Below are 25,363 nucleotides of genomic sequence, written 5' to 3' on the forward strand. Positions count from 1 at the left end.
ATTTTGGTTAAATCCCATGGGATTTTTTTTGGTCCCATGGGATAATTGTTGTCCCATGGGATATTTCTTGTCCCATGGGACAAAAAAAATCCCATGGGATTATAATTATCCCATGGGATTTTTAATATCCCATGGGACAAAATAAAATCCTATGGGATTCAAATTATAAATATATAGACATAATTATACAGTAGTGTGTATGTTACAATGAATGCTGTTTGGTAGTAAATAGTTTTAAATGTATACAAGTATTTTTATATTTTATATATATATATTTATTTTGTTCATTTTGTTACAAACATGTTTTTTATTTGTTTATAGGACAATAAAGATTATTCTTATTTTTGAATGTATAATAATATATATATACGGTCAAAGAGTAAATTCCTTTAAGTAAAACAAAATGATGACATGTCTAAATAAATGAAAAAAATGTTGTTTTGAAATCTTTGTCTTTTTATTTTATTTTAAAAAATAGAACTTTTCTTTGTTATAGCATGTATAGTTTCATTGCAATACATGAATATGCAAACAATTTGAATTATATATACCTTATACATAATATTATGGGTATATTTGCAAATTTATAATACAAACACTTTTTCTGTTAAAGTTGTAGTTTTCTTTTTTCATTGCTTGCTATGTACAATTATTCAGTCCACTATACATGCTACATAAGAATTAAGTCAATAAACAGTAAAACTATTTCATCCACCAGAATATTCCTGCAATTCTTAGACAAAACATTTTTTCAATCTGTTCTTCAAAGATCTTCCTCTATACATCTTAATTGGATGGAGCAATTCAAATGAGAAGCAAGTTTATTTGGACAACAACAAACAAAATTTTGTTTCATTCAGTCCTTCTTCCAATTGATAATTCCGTACATTGTTGCATTTCCGTGATCAAGTTCTTGTGCATCTAGACTATGATTGTGATGATATGACTCGATCTTTTTGTTTAGTCATTATGTTGAAATTTCCTCTTTCTAATAAATGAAGGAAAAAACATGTTCCTTTTCAAATTCATAAAAAAAGTTGCCCTATGGAGAAACATATCAACTTTAAGTTTTCTGTTCAGTATTGATCTGTTGAATGATGACCATGAAAATCAAGATGTCTGACCTACAAATACACAAAATTCAAAAATTATCAGTGAAGAGCAGCAGTAAAATAGCTATTTTATCATGTTTACGAACATTTCAAACATTTCGATAAACTTTCATTTGAATATTCATTGTTAGGCCACACCAATTTGATTCCTTGTTCGACGGACCCGCCCGCACCTATTTTTTTTAAAACCGATTTTTTTTATTTTTATTATATTCCCGCTTCCCGCATCCGGAAATGAAATCATGTCCATTTACCGCACCGTTTTTTTGTAAATATTATAAAAAGATCTCAACATTTGTTTATAAAAACACAGTCTAGCCTTTATATAACGATTTTAAACATATCAGTACCCCATAACACTGTAAATATCTGCGAGAATATTTGTTTCAGCGTGAAACCAATTTATTTCACCTGGGAGTGCTCCGATAAAAATATGTAATCGGAAATACCAGTACAGAACAAAACGTTAGATTCTTTCCCCCTAACTTATATTCCCTATAAAAAATGTTCGTTGTTAAAATAAAGTACAAAGAACTTTCAATGGAAGGATTTGCCTTCAACTGCAATTATAAGGTATGGTGACGGTCATACCCGCAGCAGGTTTGTGCACCTGTCCTGGTTTATTCAGGGACCTGTCGTTCAGCCGTTATAGTTTGTTGATGTGGTTCATTGTTTTTTTCCCGTTTGGAAATATAAATTAGATCGTTGGTTTTCCTGTTCGAATTGCGTACAATACTAAGTTGTGGTCCCTTATAGGTTGCTGGTTGGTCTTGATGCAAGCTCTGTGTAAATGGTCGTACTTTGAGCTATGTTTGTTATTATCAGGTTGGGAACAACCCTCCCTCAGACCAAGGAATTGTATATTTAAATATACAATTCCTTGCTCAGACAAGGGCCTTGAAGGGGTCATTTTACCATGTTTACTGATGTAGAAAAGAAAATAGAAATACTAAGGATTGGTATAGTGCTACTATACAAAACCTTTTACAACTTAGAATGTTTTACTCAAAAAGAGGAGAAATACATTATATTTTAAACAACTTTTCTAAAAGAGGAATGGGTCCACTTATTTTGAATAATAGTAAACTGTTAAAATAAATGTGTTAACATGGTTAAAGTCCAGGAATATTACAAAATTCTTGGACATGTTTTGACCATTTAATACCAAATAGTATAGTTCTTTGGGAAAATATTAGCCCTTTTGTACTGAAAGTGTTTTTACAAAAAAAATATGTTATAACTTATATAATGACCCCTCAAGGGATATTCATAATATTATTAAAGGGGTTGTTCTGAACCTGATTATAACTTGGATGGAGAATTATCTCATTGTCAGTCACACATACATAGACCAGATTTAATTATTCAATTATTTCTTTTTGAACAGGGAAAAATAATTCATTAATTAAAGAAATGTCAAGGTACAAGTGATAAATCAAGTTTTAATATAGTCAAAACCTACTATTTTATGTTTACAAAAAAAAATTATAATCGCTCGCCTTTACTTTTTCAGCTTCGCCTCAAAAATTTGCAAATTAAATATTTTTTTATTTAAATTTTCAAATCGCTCGCTCGCCCCAATTTTTGAAGTCCAAAAATCCGTAGAACAAGAAATTAAATTGGTGTGGCCTTAGTACTCTTATTTTAGTGCTTTGTGTCTATGATTTACATATTACCGTTTGTTGTTTGGTTCCTTGGTGCAGACTTTTAAGATAACCCCATTGCAACAAATGTCTACAATTTGTTCAAATGTTGTGTGCTGTTATTAAAACCACTGTCGGGTATAAAGTTTGTCAAAGGCTGTACAGTGAACTATTTTTGTTAAATTAATGGGCTTGCGGGTCTAAATCATTTTTATAGGATTTCGCTATATTTTTCTATAAATGAACTTTATCAAATATTTCAAAGAAAAAGAAAAGAAAAAAATAGGGTCACCATTTATTTACGCTTACAATGCCCCTTAGAAAGAAGCATACATTTTTGTAAAGGTACTTTTTTTTTCTGTTGAACTAATAGGAGAAATAGAGGTAATATCGAAATGAAAAAAGAACTAAATTACGGAAATGGCTTAAATTTTATAATAGTTTAGTTTAAGAACGGTTTATTTGAAAATGATAATAAAAACTTAAGGTCACAGTTGAGTTAAAAAAGATATTACAATTCTAATGCTGAAAAATGGCATTTTGGCACCAAAGGGAGATAATTTTGAGCTTTCAATGATACAAAGGAATATACATTTTGAAAGTCATCTGAATGATTTTTGTACCATATGATAAATTAACAACTTATATAATAAATAAAGTTAAGATATGAAAAAAAAAAACTGTCCCAAAGTCAGGAGCCTGTAATTTTGTTTATGTGTTACATATATTTGTTTTTTGTTCATTTTTTTTTACATAAATAAGACCGTTAGTTTTCTCGCTTGATTGTTTTACATTGTCTTATCCGGGCCTTTTATTGCTGACTATATGCGGTATGGGCTTTGCTCATAGTTGAAGGACGTACGGTGACCTGTCACCAATAATTGTTAATGTTTGTGTCATTTTGGTCTTTTGTGGATAGTTGTCTCATTGGCAATCATACCACATCTTCTTTTTTATATACCCAAGAGCTTCCTTAAATGTCATTTGAACCCTATTGGAGAAAAGTCTAATTGGATATCAGACTGCCCCTTATTTTTATATCAACCCAGAAATATTATGCCTGTCTAATATCAGGAGCTTGTGCATAGTTCAGTGGTTGATGTTGTTTCATATATGTCATTTTGGTTTTTTATAATTTTTTGTTTTTAAAAATTTGTATGGTATATTTAAGTTTGAATTGTTGCTTTGTTTTAAATTGTGTTAGTGTTGTCTTTTATAGATTACTATATTATGTATAGGGTATGGTTTTTTTGTATTACTTACAGGCCATCATTGGCCTCTAATAATTAAGTACAATGCTTACATCCTCTTAATTGAACTCTGATGGATAGTTTTCTCATTTATCATACCACATCTTACATTGTCTTATTTTAATGAATATTTAATCATTGTTCAAGGTCAAAAACTTTAATAACAGTGGACTTACCATTTAGACTTGTTGACCTCTGTAAATCTATTTTTGTTGATAACTTCTTCTGTTTATAGTTTCCCTTTATCTTTAATGTTCTTGCCCTACACCTAAAGGGGTAAACATTATCTTAATTTTAATGACAAAAATAACTACTACATGTATTACATAACTAGTAAGCAACTGAAAATTATGCCTCATTTGTATATAAAGTTGACATTGCTCATTATTCTTGCTGTTTAAAATTATCATTATTCTATGAAAATGAGGTCACAGTAAAATTAACCTTGGCAGACAGACATCTTCCTATTTTTATATGACACCTTGCAGTCATTCCATACAACATGAAGTAGACCCATGCTTATAATATCTGATAAAATGACAAAACCAAGAAAACTTAGCATTGACCCAAGAACCATACAATGTGGTCATGGTTATATGAATCTGCCAGACAGACATGCACATCTTAATTGTTACATATCCACCAGATATAATCTACTAGTACCTGTAACTTTAAGCATATGATAAAATGACAAAACAATGCAGTGTTACATTGACTAATGAACCATAAAAATGAGGTCAAGGTCATATAAAATATGGCAGACAGACATGTGCATCCTACAATCATTCCATTCACTAAATCAAGGAGCATTATTGCTTACAGTATCCGGAAAAAGGACCAAACCACAAAAACTAAACATTTTCATAGTTCCTTATACCCTGCCACATTTGTTTATGTCTGTGCCTGTGTAACGGTTTATTTCTTCCTCTGTGATATTTTATCCTGGGGATAATTTGTCCCGGTAATATTTTTCCAGGCATGGTATTTCACAGGTAGATTTTTTCCAGAGGAGTGAAAATCTATCTGTGTTATGCGGATAGTATGTACCGGTATATATTTGCCGTACAATATTTCACAGAACCTTGTGAACTATAGTCCCATTAACTAGTAATTAAGTTACTCACAATCAATATATACCTGACTATAATTATAAAATGTTTCACAAAGGTAGAACAAATTTGCATAATTTATCAAAGGGAGGTAATTATGAGCAATTTATATTTTAAAGACATTAATATTTAACAATATTCCTGAATCTATTTCATACTGAAATTTTGTCCTTGAATCTTATTTTTTGTATATTCATTTATATAAAAAGATGACTTACAACATAATTTTTTAATAAGACAGATAAAATTTGACAGGTAAATACTATCCAGCTGTTAAAATTGCTTTTGTTCCAATATATTGTTATGCTATAATTTATCTGATTTCCATATGCAACTACATCTTTTTCACCAGACACAACTATTTATATAGTTAAAAGTATTATCATAATCAACTTCTTCAATTACTGTTTAACAGTAGTAATGCAACTATATTTCTACCTTTACTTTTTAATTTATAATTGTACTGAGATCTGAAAGCAACTCACTTTTACATGTATTTCGCTTACCTTATTTAATCATGATATTATTTCACAATTATGATCTTTGAAATTATTTCTGGTTTTCTTTCTTATGTTTAATCATAGATGTAATACCCATCTATGGTTTAATGATAATTTTCTTTTTAAAAGAATGATATTTACTTGAATATTTCAGGATTTTTTTTCAATGATAATTTGTGAAATGAATCCCATTATAATACATTTTAGTTTACAATAGAGGTTTAATTCAAATACACTTTTATTATTTCATAGTGTTTGTAAAGGATAAGTTTTTGCTAAGGACTATTCAATAAGTTAACTACTCAGATAGAATTTCACGGCAAAGGAAAAAATATCCCAGGAAAATATTCTCCTCCGGATAAAAAAATAACAACAACTACTGTGACATTTTTTCCTCCGGATCAAATTTCACCCGGATATAATTTTGCTTTACACCTGTTCCAAATCAGAAGGATAATAATTCAGTGATTGTCGTTTGTTTATGTGTAACATATCTGTTTTTCCATCTTTCATAAGTTTTGTACATAAATAAATGTTAGTTTTCTTGTTTGAATTGTTTTACATTGTCATTTCTGGACCTTTTATAGCTGACTATGCAGTATGGGCTTTGTTCATTGTTGAAGGCTGTACAGTGACATTGAGTTGTTAATTTCTGTTTCATTTGGTCACTTGTGGAGAGTTGTCATATCCCATCTTTTTTTATCATGGATTTGTATAGTAAGGTTCTACCGAGCATTTCCCCTGTTTTGTGCCGAATACAAATAAATTTCATATTTAAATACAATACATGCATGTATATTGTTTTTATACTGAAATCACTAAAAAAAAAAAAAAAAAAAGTGTAACAAATATTGTTAAAAAAAAGTGTTTGGAATTTCTCTCTTGGGGTACCATTTTGGGGGTATTTCCCTATGATCGTAGTCAAGGGGGTAAGACATAGACATTTTAATGAATTAAACAGGGAAAAAGTAATATAACATGACTTCGCATTCTTCTTCAATTTCTAACGTTTTTATCACAGGCACTTTGAAATGTCAATAAAAAATTGTTTTCAACTTGTCACTAAAAAAATAGATAATCTTAGATAGTCTTTCACCTGAAGGCGAAGAAAAAAGTTTGTCCAGAGAAAAAATCCATAGCCCTCATTTGTTTCATTCATTGTACAAGTATACATGGATAAATGTTTTAATGTCAATGTTGTTTTATGAATGCAATTACTTCTTATTTTCAAGAATATGGAATATATATGTCACTTTGATAAATTTTGAACAATTTTATATAAAATTTGAAATAAAATATAGGTTACAATTAAATTAATGAAAACAATTGTGTTGCTATCAACATGATAAAAATAAAGACTGTAAATGTCAAAATTTGTTATTAAAATTAAATAGACCACTTTCGAGTTCATCCGTCACCGGAAAAAACTCGTCAATTATACACGACTTTATCATCGTCACTTGTGCGTTTAGGGGCGTCGTCACTTCCTTCCAATGTTGAGCGAGTGGTTGGAAAACTATAATTCTATATTGTACGAATTATTCGGCAAACTGAATTCTCAAAATTGACAATCAACACTGCTGTCATTAGGGAAATGTCAGTAAGTACCTACAGAGCAAACATTATTTCTAGTTTATCCTGCACAAAGACGATCACTAAGACGCTTGATGAACGTAAATAGTGCAGGGATACAGGCGAGCCCCTCGATCTGGTTAATGACGTCATAAAGGCGTGTATAATTGACGAGTTTTTGCCGGTGACGGATGAACTCGAAAGTGGTCTATTTGTTGAATAGTGTTAACTTTAAATTATCCGGATTGAAGCAATTTTTCGAACATCAGGTACACTGCAAGTGGTTTTTTCTGGTTTGTTTATAGTGCGTCATTACTGGTACCCATCATAAGTTGACAGTCCGTTTGTAATGTTAGCAAACATGATTTTTATTGCTTTTACTGTTTCAAAAATCAACTGTTTAATGATTGAAATACATTAACAAGTGATCAATCTTTCATTCTATTCCGTGTTTCTTTTTCTTTTAAATGGTAGATTAAATGCAGAGACAAACACAACGTTAGGTGCGTCATTACTGGTTCCTCGGGGATATATTATAGGACGAACTATTTGTCCTATCAAATTTGTGACTTTATTTACTGTGTCTTTTTATCCTGTGACTTTCTTCCGTGTTTACCTTCCTTCTAAATCAGTGAACTGACTATTTGTTTTTTGCAGTAGTACGGGTAACGAGTCGATATCTGTTATTAATCATGCAAATTGAGTGTCAACACTTACACAATACCTTTTTCAGAGTGTCAGCTAAAAACAAGGAATCACTGGTGATAGGGGAGTGTAACCGATGATTTGCTTGAAGACTGAATCAGATAAGATTTTCCAAAGCCAGGAGAACCTCTTTTAAAATTGAGCACAAAGTCGCCTGAGGAATTAATAATAATGCTACTAAAAATATTTTATTCCCCCCATTTTTCACTTTAATTACCAAATCTTCACGCGACTGTGCTTTGCGTGAATATAAAAAAAATGACGAGGTCGACCTCACGAATGCATATACAATTGAAATACTGGACCATCGATTAGCAGAGCTTGAGCAGCAGACTGAGTAAACTTCCACATAAATATCTAAGTTATTTACGACTAATACTTACTGTGCTCCTGAAATCAGAATAAAGTTGTTAAATACATTTGTACATTAATTTGTGTTTTTACTGCTACGAATTCGAAATATGTGAATCAAATGCTTAAGTATGCACCAGTTGGACTGAGCAGAGAATTATTCTCAACCAGGAACAGTCTATACTAAATAAAACTGTTAACAATAAGAATAGAAAGTCCCAGTAAAAAGGCAGTCAAATCCTAACAGAACTGTAACTTAATGATACATGCATTTCAAGTTCCAGCACCTCACTCAGCACCCTGGCCCAATACACTGAGTAAGCAAACTTGTGTGTGTGACTGTCAGTCTTATAATATAAAACTGCGTAGGATCATAACGTTTGAATCAACGTTTGTTTGGATATTTTTTTAGGATCTTTGTAAAATAATATCTTAATCTTTGTTAAAATACGATTTTAAATTCTTCTATTCTTTTTTTCATAATTAATTTTATAAAGTGTACTTTTTAAAGTTTTAAATTTTAAATATAAAATAAATAATCCATTTTGATTTGAGGAATTCTTTTTGAACTGTAATGACATGGTCAGTCAACTGATTTGTTGAAATGCTGATTACAGGTAATTATAACATTCAGTAATTTTCCATTAACCCCCACAGTGCGTGTGCCCTCGGGTGTATAACGTGTAGTTTTCTAGAGAACATCCTGTCTACGTGTAATACATCTTCAAATTAAGATTGATGACATTACACAAAATTTCTTTTGTTAAATGTATCTGTGTCCATTCCCAATTTTAACACACATTTTTCTTCAAAAAATCATATGAAATAAAGAAGAAAAGCAGCAAATATAAACTTTAGTAACTGCGCATTTAGAAAACATAAATTCAATATTGCAGGAACCAACCCTTGAGAAAACGTATACATGTATGCAGATGTGTTTAAAAAAAAAACCCTCAATTCCCATTGGCTTTATTTCACACTAGGACTTAAGATAACCAGAAAGAAGCATGCAGTGTTTATCCAGATAAATGGGGACCCATTAACTTCCAGTCATGCTTCAGTGATTTCCTATTTAATCTACCATCTTTTCCCGAAGATTAGGGGGGGGGGGGGCTGGAAAAAAACTAAATCCGCCTCTGCTAGCCTAATAGGGAAATCATTTGGTCTGATACTCAAAGATATGTATACCTATTATGAACAAAATTAACAACAACTTCAAATATATGCATGTAAAATAATGGAACGTCTAAAAACCATTCGGGATCTCCTGGTGCACGCAGGACATAAAATGTCACTTAGGAAATGTATCTATATACGTTTTAGTGAGCGTTGAGGGTACACATTCGGTTGATAACTCATTTAATAATATTGAATTTTTTTTTTTGGATAAAATCAGAGACATACAATACATGTATCGAGACTTATAATACATGTATTATATGTCTCTGATAAAATCAAACCATCTTGAAAGAAGTTATTTAAATTTGAATCGGCTGTTTTTTGCATTGGGATGCCAACGTTAACCTTAAATTTATTTACAAAAATGCCAAAACCTGCAAATATATTTTAGGCAGAAATAGACATTTTATATATCGATTATTTTTACACCAAACGTTTTCGTAATTTGTTTTAGAAATATTAATTAGTACATGTACATAGTTTAATTGTGTAAATATATATAATTGTGTGTGGTGAGACTTTAATAAAATATTGAATCTGAATCTAGTTTTATAAAGTCCATCATTGCTTCAATTAACCCCTTGATGAAATTTCAATGGCGAGATCCGTTAATTAATAAATTAAGTATCAATCTATCTATCGGTCTACGCCGTTATTTGGGATACGTCACCTGTTCACGGACGACCGATGATCATATTCAATACCAATCATCATGTGAGTTTGGTTAATTGATCTTGAACCATTAGGACTGAGTGGAGATGACATAATGTGTCTCTGGTGATGATTATAAACACAAAGAAGTAAACTTTGCCAAAAAAGGTTTCCTTCGAAAAAATTATAAAAATATGAATATGCTAAATATTTTTTATTTCGTATGTAATAATTGAAGACGTTAAGAAATATAAAAAATCTTCACATAGTTGGGAAATTTTCGATTGAAGTTTAAAATTTCATTTAAAAACGTTTAGAAATATAGATCTTATTCGATGTACAATTATGTGGCCCGTATGGATTGGAGATCAAATCCCCGTTTAATTATATGGGTTGCCTACTTTCGTCTATTTATATATTGCCCATTCTATATAAACCAAGGGTTTGTACAAGCTCTTGCTATAATAAAATGAATCTCGTCGCCAATGTCACCATAATAACATAAAGTTTAGATACAATCTTCTCCTAAACAGTTTGCCATCTAACAATTCCAAAAGAAATTTTGAGTCGAAACTGAAGTATTAAATTTATGAAAAGAATCACTGTTGTTTTTTAGCAGTATAGATGTCGAAAATAAAACTGTATATATTCTTTTTTCAAAACTCCTCAAATAATATAACATTATCTATAGACAGCTTATATATGCAAATCTTTTTAGAAGTATGTGAGCGTATAGTAAAATTTGTTTACCCCCCCCCCCCCCCTTTTTCCTTCTATAAAATTTAATTGTAAACGGTTTTGATTTTAATTTGTGTTTGCCAATTCATGCAGTTCATGCGGTTCATGCTGTCAAAAGTAAAAAAAAATGTCTCCTTGTGTATGAGTTATTGATAAAAAAAATATTTGAAGCCGCAAGAAAAATCAATCATTTCCTGAACTAACATACATTCATCTGTAAATAAAGACAATTCGCCTAAAACTTTCTCTCGTATAATGAAACAATTGTAAAATAAATAATTCAACGACTTAAATTTCTGCCTGTTTACTAATACTTTTCTTGTTCAGGTGTTTGGTTTATACCCATTGCTCTTCATATATTCGAATGATAATTACTGATCACAAATTTTCCAGATGCTCTTTTATCCTTTTTTTCGTATCGAACTAAATTATTAACAGTTGAACCGAAATACTCTTTTTTTAGAATTTACAAATTAAACTTTAAACCACAAAATTCTACACTTTAGTTTTTTACCTGTTTTTTTTTTTTTTTTTTGCTCTGTTTCGAATCAACAACCTTTGACCCCGTCTCAAACATAGCCAACACCTCGCATGGCGTATTCGCGATGTTGAGGTATTGACAATATACAATCTATCAAGTAAGTAATTTGGTGTTGAATGCCAGTTTATTAGAATTTGTTAATTGATTAATTAAATTTTACCTGTTAAAGGATCACTGTCTGTCTAGCTGTCAAACTCATGTTCATTTATTTTAATCGAATTCACATAACGTGAAGTGTTGAGTTGTTTTTTTTAAATTTCACGCACAATCTTGGCTGATATGCATAAAACCATTATTTCATGAAACTGCATGAAAAATTGACTTATCGCACAATACCAGAACTAAAAAAAATAAACCACCAAAAGTCCACATAAGAGATGTGAATTAACAGAATAGAGAATAACGGACAAAGAAAAAAAGGAATAAAGAATAGTGAAAGAAAGAGAAAAATAGAAAAGTGTAATAATGGAAAAAAGTGTAAGTTATTAAAAATATAGCTAATAAAGGAAGACAGATAAATAAGTAAACAAGACCCCCCTCCCCCACACCAACCCCGAGACGATCCTTACTTCAACTGTTATTTGATACTGCCGAGTTGTTTTGAGACAAACACACGTATAAGTAGTCAGCCTGTACCACGTAGAAAGCCTCTTGCATCAGTTTTATGATTACCGATCATTACTCAAGGTTAATATTTTACGGCGGCTCATTTTATTTTGGCTTAAAAATAAACACAATTGACAAGTTTCTTTCCCCAGCATTCTTGATCGCACAAGTAAATAGCACGTTGGTCTCAAATAAGACATTGATACACTTGCCGTCAGTATTTGAAAATATTGATTAAGAAGGTATAGAAAATTAATGCACGCACACTATTATCAACCACAGGCCTAAATCGTTAGTCCGCAAACAACGAGGGTGATGAAAACCCAGCAAGCTTCCCAAATTAGTCACACAGGCACTAGACTTTCTGTCAATAATATAAAAACATTTAAACCATACCTATTGTAAGCGATAAAACTAAATTTATATCAGGGTGATTGAAATGAGGAAAGGAAAGGGGGGGGGGGGAGGCTGATAAGGAGTTCAGGGCCCCCTTTTTTTGTGGGAAAAATTGGTTGTTTATATTGGGGGTAAGAAAGAAGGGAGGAGTTTTAAATACTAAAGAACCCAATGGGATTTTATTTACTAAAACTTTCAAATGAATATATATATACGTCATGATATAACTTGTAAACTGTAAGAGATAATTTAAACACACGTCATAGTCTACAGAAATGATGCTGGCACAATAAAACAAATCACATAAAATATAGGGTGAGTCCCTGGGGGTTATCCATGCCCCTCTGATTTGAGAATATGCTATTATTTTGTAAACGGTCCAGATCTCCACCCCTAAACCATACATATTCTTGAATGGGACGATAAAACAAATCAATTAAAATTAAAGGGAAGTCCCTGGGGGTCACCCCACCCTGTTCAATCTGATAATGTGTTATTATCATGTTAACAGTCCAGATCCCCACCCCTATACCATGTATATTCTTGTATGGGACAATAAAACTAATCAAATGAAATTAAATTGAACGGGGGGGGGGGGGGGGGTTACCCTACCCCGTTCAATTTATGAATGTGCTAGTGAGTGACCCAGATCCCCACCCCTAAACCAAATATATTCTTGTAGGGGACAGTAAAAATAAATGAAATGAAATAAAAGGAAGTCCTGAGGGGGTCACCCAACCCCCTCTTGTTTGAAAACTTGTATACGGTCAAGATCCCCATCCTAAACCATGTATATTCTTGTATGAAACAATAAAACATATCAAATGAAATATAGGGAGAGTTCATGGGGGTCAACCCCACCGCCACATGTTTGAAAAACTTTTAAACCATTGAGATCCTCAGTCATTTTTGTCAGTGGTAAGGTGGAAAAATTTCTGGATCTCTGATCCCCACCCCTAAACCATATATTATCTTGTATGAGACAGCAAAACAAATCAAATGAATATGGGACCATAGGAATGGCGAGTTATGGAAGCTTTGTCTGGGAGATTTTGTAACAACATCCTGTTACAATTACTTCTTGTTTGAGCATAATTTTGGTTTTTATTATGCATGTCTTTCATCTACATATTTGGATAAATAGACTCATAATCTTTCATTTTGCAAGTTGAACCTTCTTCAGTAGGCCTATCCCCATCAGAGACCAAATGATGCACAAGTAAGGTATAGGTAACAATATGAATGCAACTATGAGCAAAAGCCATACCAATGGCGGATCCAGGGGGAGGATTCCAGGGTGGAAAGTTCAACTTGGCACCCCCTTTTTTTAAGACAGTAAATGCAGGGAAAATATAGTTGAAACAACAACCCCCCCCTCCCCATCCTTCTGTCTTGGGTTGGGAACCCTCTTTTTAAAATGGCTGGATCCGCCTGGTCATACTATCTAGCTAGCTATAAAGGCTTTAAAATATGAAATAAATCAAACAAGGAAATTAACGGTGTAGATATGGTAGACAACTGTTTTGAATTTTAAAAAAGCCTTTAATAACAATGTTAAATTTTGTGTGCATTTATTTTTGCTTACTTTCAATAATCATGATAATAAACAAAGTTCAGTGATTGATTATTTTAATTAAGAAAAATATGCATTCATGCAGGGACGTCTATTTTAAGTCCTTGATTCATGTTATAAAATGGGAAGTGGAAACTGGGACTTTGTCAAAGAGACAACAACCCAACCAAAGAGCAGACAACGACCAAAGGTCACCTATGCGTCTTCAACGCAGTGAGAAAATTTCGGCACTGGTCTTCAGCTCATAAATAAATCAAAAATGAGAATGAGATACAGCTCTCAGTTGCTAATAAAAACCTCACAATAACATAAATAAGTTCTGAATATCAGAATATACAGTATTGCAACATTCTCTCAAAATTTACACATGGAGCTGAGAAACTAAAATTACTCATGCTAATTTAACATTAAAGTCCTTGAATTCAATCTTAATATGCATACTCCTGTACAAAGGAATATAAGTATGCAATAGACATATATGGTCTTCAAAAATTAGAGTATTGATGCTATTAATTTATGATAAGATCTTAATCAAGTAATAATTTTGGTTTGTTTTAATATTTTGGAGGTTAGTATGACCTTCTTTTTTGTGATGATGTTTTAGTTTTAAGTTGGAAAAAATTGTTTGTGCCAACAAAAATAAAAACACAAACATGACAAAGTTAATCTAGAATTATGTTTTTATCATTTTTTTATGTTTAGGTTGTCAGCAAGATGAAAAGAATAAATACGCAGTTAAAAGTCAAAATGTGGATAAGCTTCAAGTTTCAAGGTCCTACTTTTGCAGATTTTCATATTTTGCATGAATGAATTTAAAGTTTATATCATGGACGGCAGTGAAAGAAAAAAAAAATCTTTTCAATTTTCCTGCTACAAAGGATAAATGTAAAGACATCTTGTTTTCGGTAAGTTTTAATTATGTTCTGTTTTTTTGGGGCTCGCTGGTCTTAACCATTTTTTTTTATTTAATATAGGATTTCGCTATATTTTTCTATCTAAAAAGAACTTATCTTATACTTAAAATGGGTTCACTGTTCTCTCGATCACAATCTGCCTTCGATGAGTTAAAAAAGATATTTCAATTTTAATGCCCCAAAAATGGCATTTTTACACCAAAGGGAGATAACTTGAAGCTTTTTCAATGAGATCTAGAAATTTAAAAGTCACCTAGGGCCAACATGAATTGATTTTTATGCCCAACCTACGATAGTAGAGGGGCATTATGTTTTCTGGTCTGTGCATCCATTCGTCCCTCTGTCCGTTCGTTCGTCTGTCTGTTCGTTCATCCATCCGTTCGTCCGTCTGTCCCGCTTCAGGTTGAAGTTTTTGATGAAGTTGAAGTCCAATCAACTTGAAACTTAGTACACATGTTCCTTATGATATAATCTTTCTAAATTTTAAACCAAATCAAACTTTTGACCCCAATTTCACGGTCCACTGAACATAGAAAATGAAAGTGCATGTTTCAGGTTAAAGTTTTTGGTCAAGGTAGTTTTTAATGAAGTTGAAGTCCAATCAACTTGAAACTTAGTACACATGTTCCTTATGATATTATCTTTCTAATTTCAATGCCTAATTATATTTTTTATCCAATTTCATGGTCCATTGAACGTGCGAGTGGGGCATTCGTGTACTTTGGACACATTCTTGTTTTGAATTATTTTTGTACCATATGATAAAGTAACAAAATTCTACTAAAGGTAACTGATAAAATTTGTAATTATGGTAATGAAAAATAAGTGTTTAATTTTTTTCTGAAAATCTTATACCCGTGAGCCTCCTTAATAGTCATGGTAGTGTTTGTGCATTCGTCTGTCCAGTCTTTCCTCTAAATTGTATTCTCTTTAAATATTGCTGAGTGATCATCATGAATTTCAGTAAGTTACTTGTGGATTTACATGTAAAATACTCAAAATTTAGTACTTATATTAAAGGGATTTTAGCATGACATCCTGTCAAATGCTCGTTAACCGTGTTTATATTCCAGAACATATGAGTATTTGTACTGTACACGTACAATCTGCCCGATTTTAAGAAGTTGGTCAAGTTTATTAGAAACAAATTTACATTACAGATCAATATAACTGAAACCTTTTAATAGATTAATACAAAAAGTTAAATTTGTATTAAGTTAAAATTGAAATAAAAACACATGTTTGGTCCATCTGGTACTAGACCGTACAAGTATACTCAAATGGTCTGACTGTCATACTGTATGCATATGGTCGGACTGTAAGAGTATACTTATATGTTCCAGACTGTAAACAATCGGTCCAAATACTGATATGGTCTGGAACATTAATATACATTCTTAAAATTAATATCAACCACATTGTGTTTGTGAACTTGGTAATAAGTTATTCAATAGATCTATTATGTTTTGGGATATCAAAAATATCTCATTTTTACTTTTAATAAAGAGGAAGATTATTGATGTATGTATAACTGTATATAAAAATGAGACAGCAAGCCAACAACACAAAAAATAAGGATAAAACAATAACAAATTTTTGTAGAAATGTTATAATTTCCAATATTCCAAAGAGTTCTAGTTATTTTTTTTATTGAAATAAAGTTGAACTGTCAGAACTTCAAAAGCTTCAGGAAATGTTATTTCTTTTGTCTGCGTTTTGTAAATATATTGCGAATTTTTGTGAAAAATGGAATGGTATCATAATTGTCTAAAGTTTTAACATTGACCTTTTTATATATAGCTTGGGAAAATACCCAAATGTTATAAAGAAGAATAAATTAATTGATTGTTATATAGTATTAGAATAGGAAGATGTGGTATATTGATAATTTGACAACTCTCCATCAGAGACCAAAGGAAGTAGGCGGTTAGCAACTGATGACCATGATGACACTGGACAACCTTTAACAATCAGTAAAATCCATACCGCATAGCTATTTTTATTGAAAATCATATTAACACTACATGAATGCAAACAATTTTGTATAATCAATAACTTCAATTTTTGTTGGTTCTTTTTCAGAAGGATTGAAATGCATCACCTAGGATAAATGAAGAAAACATAGAAACAAGACCAGAATACATTCAAAGACAATGTTGGATCAGTTATTGTTTTCATCAGTCAGTCAATGATTTAGAGTTCTTTAAAATACTAAACGATCTTGAAACCACAATAATGTCAATGTTCTTTGCTGAATGACCAAAAAGTGGACTATACAAACACACAGTGCTTGATGATAAGAAACTATTAATGTTTTGTGTGGAGGGATATTGTGAAAAAAAATACATTTACTTAAATAGCTACTAGTATGTTTAGCCAATAATAGAGTTTTTCACTGATTTCAAATGGTAAATAATTGTGTTTCGAAAAAGTATTCTATGATTCATAAATAAACATTTATTGATACTTACAATATCTACTTTGTTGTTCAAAAGTTAAGTTTTGAACAGTTATAGAACAATATGTTGAATTAACATTTTCAAAGAAAAAGATATTCAATTTAAAAGATTCATCTTATAACAATTTACTACCAAAATAGAATATATTGTAACATACACATTACTGTATATTTTTATCTATATATTTATAATTGAAATCCCATAGGATTTTAATTTGTCTCATGGGATATTTAAAATCCCATGGGATAATTATAGTCCCATGGGATTTTTTTTGTCCCATGGGACAAGAAATATCCCATGGGACTACAATAATCCCATGGGACCAAAAAAAATCCATGGGATTTAACCAAAATCCAATGGGATAATGGTAAATCCCATGGGATTTTGCCCTGTCCCATGGGATATTGAAAATCCCATGTTTTTATAAATCAAATAGCAAAATAAATATAATAGTAACAGTACAAAACCAATGAAATTATTGAATCCCATGTAATTCCGCACATTTTGGCTATATACATGATACTGTAACTCTTATTTGAGGCGGCGGCGGATTTGCAAATGAGTGTTTTGCAAATTAAAAGTGTCCAGTGTTATATCTTATTTCCACCGTATATTTCAACAATCAAGTCGAAAGACAAATACCAAACATAATGTTAGATCTGTAAATATGCTTTCGCAAATTTTTGGTTCTTCCCTCGCGGGATTCGAACCCATGCTACTGAGATATCGTGACACGATATCTCAGTAGCATGGGTTCGAATCCCGGCGAGGGAAGAACAAAAAATTTGTGAAAGCAAATTTACAGATCTTACATTGTTGGGTTGATGTTTAGACGAGTTATATATATATATATATATATAGCATGGGTTCGAATCCCGGCGAGGGAAGAACCTAAAATTTGCGAAAGCATATATATATATGTTTTCGCAAATTTTAGGTTCTTCCCTCGCCGGGATTCGAACCCATGCTATATATATATATAAAACGTCTGAAAAATAGTCAACGATTTTTCCCACGAGGGCGCTGGATCGTTACAAGTAACGATACATGTACACAATAAAATAAATTATATAAACGCCTAAAAAGTGTACATAACAACACCAATAACATAAAAAGGAACTATAAATGTAATTATTTATAAATATTTCGGATAACAGATATCCTTCATCAGTTATATGATTGTGATGTTGAATGAGTCAATTATCAGTCTACTTAGATTAAGCTGTTACAATCTTGAAGTTTATACAATAAAAAAGGTCAAACCGAACATCAGGTAAGACGCTTGCACAGTTCTTAAAATTTGTTAAACACGACATAGGTTATATGACTAATTACATCAGAGAGTTCAAATATATGCTTTAAATAAAAAAAATGTGCGATATGAACTAGCACAACTCCAAAGCTTTAACAGTATCGATAATTATGATGTTACAAGACAGATAGCGTCAATAAGAATTCCAAATAAACAACACTGAACGGTATATATATATATATATATGTTAGAAGTTTGAGGTTGTTTCATTTATGTGTAGATGTATATATTTTTAATCATAGTCATAATTATTGGTGTTTTAATTTCTTTCTTTGTTTTTTGTCGAGTTAGTCTTATTATTATTATTGAAGCATACCCAAGGGAAACATTTGGTGAAGGTTTTGCAGGAGGATGTAACTGTGCAATGTGTACAGCATGTGACAATAGTACAGGCAACTGTTCTTGCTTTGAGCAGTCAAGTCGTCCTTACACATCAACAAAGACATATAATGCAGGTTGTACATTTATAGTTAATAATTGCATAGAATTACAATGTATTTACCATATAAATATCATGCAAAATAAATTAATTACATAACTGACTATGAAAAAAAACATTTGTTTGGACATAAAATAATGGATTCACTGATTGATGGTTACAAAAACTTAGCAAAGTGATATACCAGGCTTTAAATTGAATACGCCAGACACGCGTCCTGTCTTTTTAATTTTTTCCATTCCCTAGCAAGTACTGAAATTAAATGCACACACAAAAATTGAAATAACTGTTACAAAAAAAAACCAGTCTCTATTGCAATATCATAGTGAAAAATCATAAAGTATATCTAGTAAGAGCTTACTATCACATGATCAAAACCCAGATAATGGTCAGTATTTTAGCATTCATGTATCGACTGTCAAAGACGGCAATTTCGATACGAAACGTGTGGCGGAAGTTCAATGTATTTATAAACGTGTTCCAAATTTTATTGTGTGTCTATATTTATTTCAGTGGTCGGCGACCATTCCTCACATCTTATTACAGTATATATCGGCATGGCTGCGGCGTTGATAGTTCTTGTTTGTATTGTTGCTTCTACTGTTAAAATCAAACAGAAGGTTTACAGATATTTGAGGTCAGGCAAAAAGAACTGTCCCACAATGAACCTTAAACGACGAAAAAACATTCCGAAAAAATCTGAACGCCATACACAAAATGAATCTGTCGAAGCTGTTCCCAATTTTTTGGAAGCGCATGCGCAACCTTTTCTTTGTGAACTTGGTGATGGATACTGCGAGGTATCCGATGTAATTAGCGTTCTAAATCATACTAGACATAATGATATTGATGATATTGACATTACAAGTTCATTAGGATAATAATTTCCATTTGGCAAGTATGCCCTTGTATATACGTTAATAGGTTCACCACATAATTGTTTCTTTAAGATTTTAAGTTCATTTACTGTCCGGTGGACAATATTGTTACGTATTGTACATTGAACCAAATGTTATTCAGGTTTGTCGAAAGGTGAAAGTATGGATTGTACAATAAACATGTAAATCATAATTCATCCAAAACATATGTTCGTTGTCCAAATAATATTGAATATATGAGGGTACCAAAATTACACCTATATTTCCAAATGGTTTTTAATCTTCGTTTATTTGAAAACAAGACAAAAAAAATAATTCTGTTTTAGTTTTGTAGATGTACAATGTATACTCATATATATACATTTGTATGTAATTTTGATTTTTGAATCATAGTTATTTGGTGTGTTGAACTGACCTTTAAATGGTCCATTTTTTTAATGATGCTTACTTTCAAACCACACCAGTCATGCTTAACTTCACATCTGTGTAAATCGAGCAACATATGTTTTGTTTTTATTTCCCTATATTGTAAAACACTGGTTTAAAAGTCTCTACAGCCCTGATAACTGATATCACTTTGTCATCTAAAAAAAGTACATTCTTGCAAATCACAAGTAATCGGCACGCTGCTATCTCTGTTTGAACTGTCTCATTCGTGTTTGTAAAATATATATAACGGAAGGGATTGTACCTGTACTTAAATATGATAAAGACACAATCTTTCAATCAGTGTAATTGAATTCTGGAGCTGGTATGTCAGTAACTGCTAGTAGTCCTTTGTTAATTTGTGTATCATTGTCATTTTGTTTAGTTTCTTTTGCTACCTGTTCTGATATCAGAATCGAACTACTTTTGGACTGAATTTTACTGTACGTATTGCTATGTTTTTGTTTAATCTACATTGGCAAGAGGTATACGGGGAGGATTGAGATCTTACAAAACATGTTTAACCCCGCAGTATGTTTGCGCCTATCTGAAGTCAGAAGCCTCTGGCCTTTGTTAGTCTTGTTTGTGTTTTTAATTTTAGTCCATTTATATGCCTTGGAGTTTAATGTGACGCCCATTTTCACTGAACTAGTACCCAATTGATTTAGGGGCCAGCTGAGGAACACTTCAGGTGCGGGATTTTCCCGCTGCATTGAAGACCCATTGACGACCTAAGGCTGTTGTTTGCTCTTCGGTCGGTTTGTTGTCTCTTTGACATATTTCCAATTTTCATTCTCAATTGTATTTAATATGTTATAATATAACTTGTATTCATCTAAACGGAATTATTTCATATCCATTTTTGTAATGTTGTCGAATGATGCTGCATTAAAAGCAACAAATGTTCAATATTTTAATAAAATATGTTTAAGATTATTACTGTATTTGAACTGTAAAAATGCCACTTGAAATACAGATCTGTTGAAGTGTATGTTTTTATCTTTTTTTTATACATTTTTTAAGAAGAACAAATGTGAAGTGTTTTCCCCCCTTAATTATTATGTTTCTTTGATATTATTAATTGATTAAAGAAGACTTTTCATAGCCTTACGAAGTACTTTTTTTTATAAAAAAAAATAAGAAAGGACGTTTTTCGAATAAAATATATTTTCTTTTCTGTGCAATTTGGAGTTTGTTTGTGTTTATTTCATGTTGTTTCAATAAGTTACTAGTATGTGACTATAATCCCATTGCACAGTATTATCATTTATCTATAATTTCACTTATGACATATGACGAACAATACCAAAATGATATGGAAACTCGTATATATATATGTCGCAAATAAACTGACGAAGCTATGGCAAAACAAAAGAGATCAAAAGACGAACAACCAATAAAATAGGAAACAAAAAGTTCTTTCCATTAACGAAACAAGCTTTTCTGTGTTGGTCCCATTATTATAATAGTATTTAACTAGAGATGACAGACACCACATACACTGTGAGCTTTATATCCATCATTTTAAACAACCTCGACTTTTTACTACAGTGGTCATCTCAATACCAGATTTTATTACACACGAGATGAATTCCTCATCTGAAAAGCTACTTTCTAACTCGTGTATGAATTCATGAGATTGCAGCAGATTATGTAAGAGTATGTAAACGTAATCAGTGCATGATCAAATCATTAATGAGCCAGCATTTAGATGTTATCTCTGTTTAGCATTTTATCTATTTTACTAATGAATGTGTGTTTATTAGTCTTGGCACAACAAGTTATAAGTTGCATTCGACCGTATGCCCCTTAACGCTTCGGTCGGTATATTGAGGATAATAAAATCATGTATTTTCGTTGGTACTAATATTTATGGATAGAGGAAAACTTGCATATTCGTTATAATTTTATTCGATTTCGTGGTTTTAGCAAATTCTGCATGCATATATAAAAAAAAGAAGATATGGTATGATTTTCAATGAGACAACTCCACAAGAGACCAAAATGACACAAACATTAACAAATATAGGTCATCGTACGGCCTTCAACAATGAGCAAAGCCCATACCGCATAGTCAGCTATGAAAGGCCCCGAAATGACAATGTAAAACAATTAAAACTAGAAAACTAACGGCCTTATTTATTTTAACAAAAGTGCACTGAAATGTCTCGCCTTCTTTATTAATCATTGATTTTATGTTGATAGTCCTAAATATCAAGCTTTATTTCAGCTGTTACATAAACTTAACATTGACCAAAAAACTAAACATCAACCATTGAACCAAATGGAAATGAGGTCACGGTCAGATGAACCATGCACGACAGGCATGTACAGCTAACAGTTCTTCCATACAACAAATATAGTTGACCTATAATTGCTTATAATATAAGAAAACACACTGAAACACAAAAACCTTACCACTGAGCAATGGACCGTGAAAATGAGGTCAAGGTCAAATAAAACATGGGCGACTGACATAGTGATCATAATATATTTCCATAATTAATCCAATTAGAGTTGACCTAAGGCATATATTATTTGAAAAAATAGACCAAAACTCAAACCCTTAACTTTAACCACAAAACCCTGAAAATGAGACCTGCCGGTTAGAAATGTACACCTTAATTAATTCCATACATTAAATATAGTAGACCTATTGTATACATTATAAGAAAAACAGACCAAAACACTAGAACTAAACTATAACCACTGAACCAGGAAAATGAGGTCAAGGTCAGATGACACCTGCCAGTTGGACATGTACACCTTACAATCCTTCCATACACCGAAATATACTGCTTATAGTGCTTATAGTATCTGAGATATGGACTTGACCACCCAAAATTAACCTTGTTCACTGATCCATGAAATGAGGTCAATGTCAAGTGAAAACTGTCTGACGGGCATCAGGACCTTGCAAGGTACGCACATGCCAAATATAGTTATCCTATTACTTATAATAAGAGATTATTTAACATTACAAAAATTCTTAACTTTTTTTTCAAGTAGTAACTGAACTATGTTAACTATCCCTATGTCGAGCTTTCTGCGACAAAAGTCGCAGGCTCGACAAAAACGAACGAAAAACAAACGTGTTACACATAAAAAACGACAACCACTGAATCACAGGCTCCTGACTTGGGACAGGCACATACATAAATAATGTGGCGGGGTTAAACATGCCTTTATATCATTTCTAATTCGTTAAACATTTAGATTCGTGGTTCCACTGTTCCAAGAAATCCACGAAAATTTGTATCCAATGAAAAATGAATCCACAGTACAGTATGTGCTTTCAGATTTCGATAAAGCCAACGGTGTTTTTATACCAAAGCCTCATTGTGTACATACTACCCTTGTACTTACAAATGTATTCAATTAACCTTCTTGTATTTTATCAGGAACGTGTTTATGTCATAATGTGAGGATCCCCTTCTTATTTACATTGTAGCATACCTAAGGGGAACATTTGGTGAACATTATGCAGGAGGTTGTAACTGTGCAATGTGTACAACATGTGACAATAGTACAGGCACCTGTACCTGTCACGAGCAGTTCAGTCATCCTTACACATCAACACAGACATATAATGCAGGTTGTACAATAAATTTTATAGTTAATGATTTGAATTGCACAGTATTACCATTATACTATATAAATATAATGCGAAATAAATTAATAACATAACTGAGTATGAAAATAAAATATGTTTTGACAGAAAATGATGGTTTCGCTGATTGATGGTTACAAAAACTCAGCCAAGATACCAGTCTTAAAATTTAATATGCCAGACACGCGTTCTGTCTTTTCAAATGTTGCCATTCCCCGCCCGTACTCCGAAATTAAATACACACACAAAAATTGAAATAAATGAAACCTCTATTGCAATATTGTAATGAATAATCATAAATTAGTTTAGTTAGACATTACTATCACATGATCATAACCCAGTTTGTTAAATACATGTATCGACTGTCAAATACGACAATTTCTATACGAAACGTGTTGCAAAAGGTCAAATGTACTATAAAAGTGTCCAAATTTTAATGTATGTCTATATTTTTTTCAGTGGTTGACGACCATTCGTCACATCTTATAACAGTATAATATATCGGCATGGCTGTGGCGTTGATGGTTCTTGTGTGTTTTGTCGATTCTATTGTTAAAATCAACCAAAAAGTTTACAGATTTTTTAGATCTGGCAAAAGGAATTGTCCCAAAATTAACCTTAAACGACCAAAAAACATTCCGAAAAAGTCTGAACGCAATACACGAAATGTTTCTGTCGTGGCTGCTTCCAACATTTTAGAAACGCATGCGCAACCGTTTCTTTGTGAACTTGGTGATGAATACTGCGAGATATCCGAAGTTAGCGTTTCAAATCATACATGCACTAGACAAAATGATGTTGATCAAATTAACAGTACACGTAAATTTTAATACTTACCAGTGGACAAAGGTGCCTTGTAAGATATCTTATTTCACCAAATTATTGTATCTTTACGGTCCTATGTTCATTTCTCGTTTAGTGGAAACGCGTTAAAAATTGTGTCTCAAAGGACAAGAGAAACAAATAAAAAAAACTTCGTCCAAGTGTGAAGTGCATGTACATGTCGAGTAATTGTTACATGTGGCAGTCAAATACATTGACTTTAGTACAGAAAGTAACTTCATCGAGGTAAATACATTTCGACAAAAATATCTCTAGTACCACAATGTTAGAGCTCACAGTATGCTGAAAAAAATAGAGGTACACGTGATGGTACCTAAATCGCATTTATTTGGACAGACTTTTTTGTATGCCTTTGCTTGTTCAAACTGTAAAATAAAAACAATTATGTGTTAGTTTTGTCGATGTTTTCTTATTCGCTATACAATTCCACAATTTCTGTTTTTATTCCATTTTAAAATCATTTCATTTGATTATGTAAAGAGGAAATATACCTACGTATCATACAATCATGTTAAAATTTCACAAAAATCGAATAACTGATGTTTTTTTTCCACAT

The 25,363-nt window shown here is 31.8% G+C and overlaps 1 long non-coding RNA gene across 1 annotated transcript; it reads right to left on the reverse strand.

Annotated features, from left to right (window-relative positions):
- Nucleotides 1–416: 416 nt before the first annotated feature.
- Nucleotides 417–7,977, reverse strand: LOC134702127 (uncharacterized). Its single transcript, XR_010104332.1, has 3 exons — nt 7,904–7,977; nt 4,182–4,273; nt 417–1,124 (listed from the first exon to the last, which is right to left on the reverse strand). It is a non-coding gene; the product is annotated as an uncharacterized LOC134702127 (long non-coding RNA).
- Between the last annotated feature and the right edge of the window lie 17,386 nt (nt 7,978–25,363).

This window comes from Mytilus trossulus, unplaced genomic scaffold (assembly GCF_036588685.1).
Source record: "Mytilus trossulus isolate FHL-02 unplaced genomic scaffold, PNRI_Mtr1.1.1.hap1 h1tg000398l__unscaffolded, whole genome shotgun sequence".
Lineage (NCBI taxonomy): Eukaryota > Metazoa > Mollusca > Bivalvia > Mytilida > Mytilidae > Mytilus > Mytilus trossulus.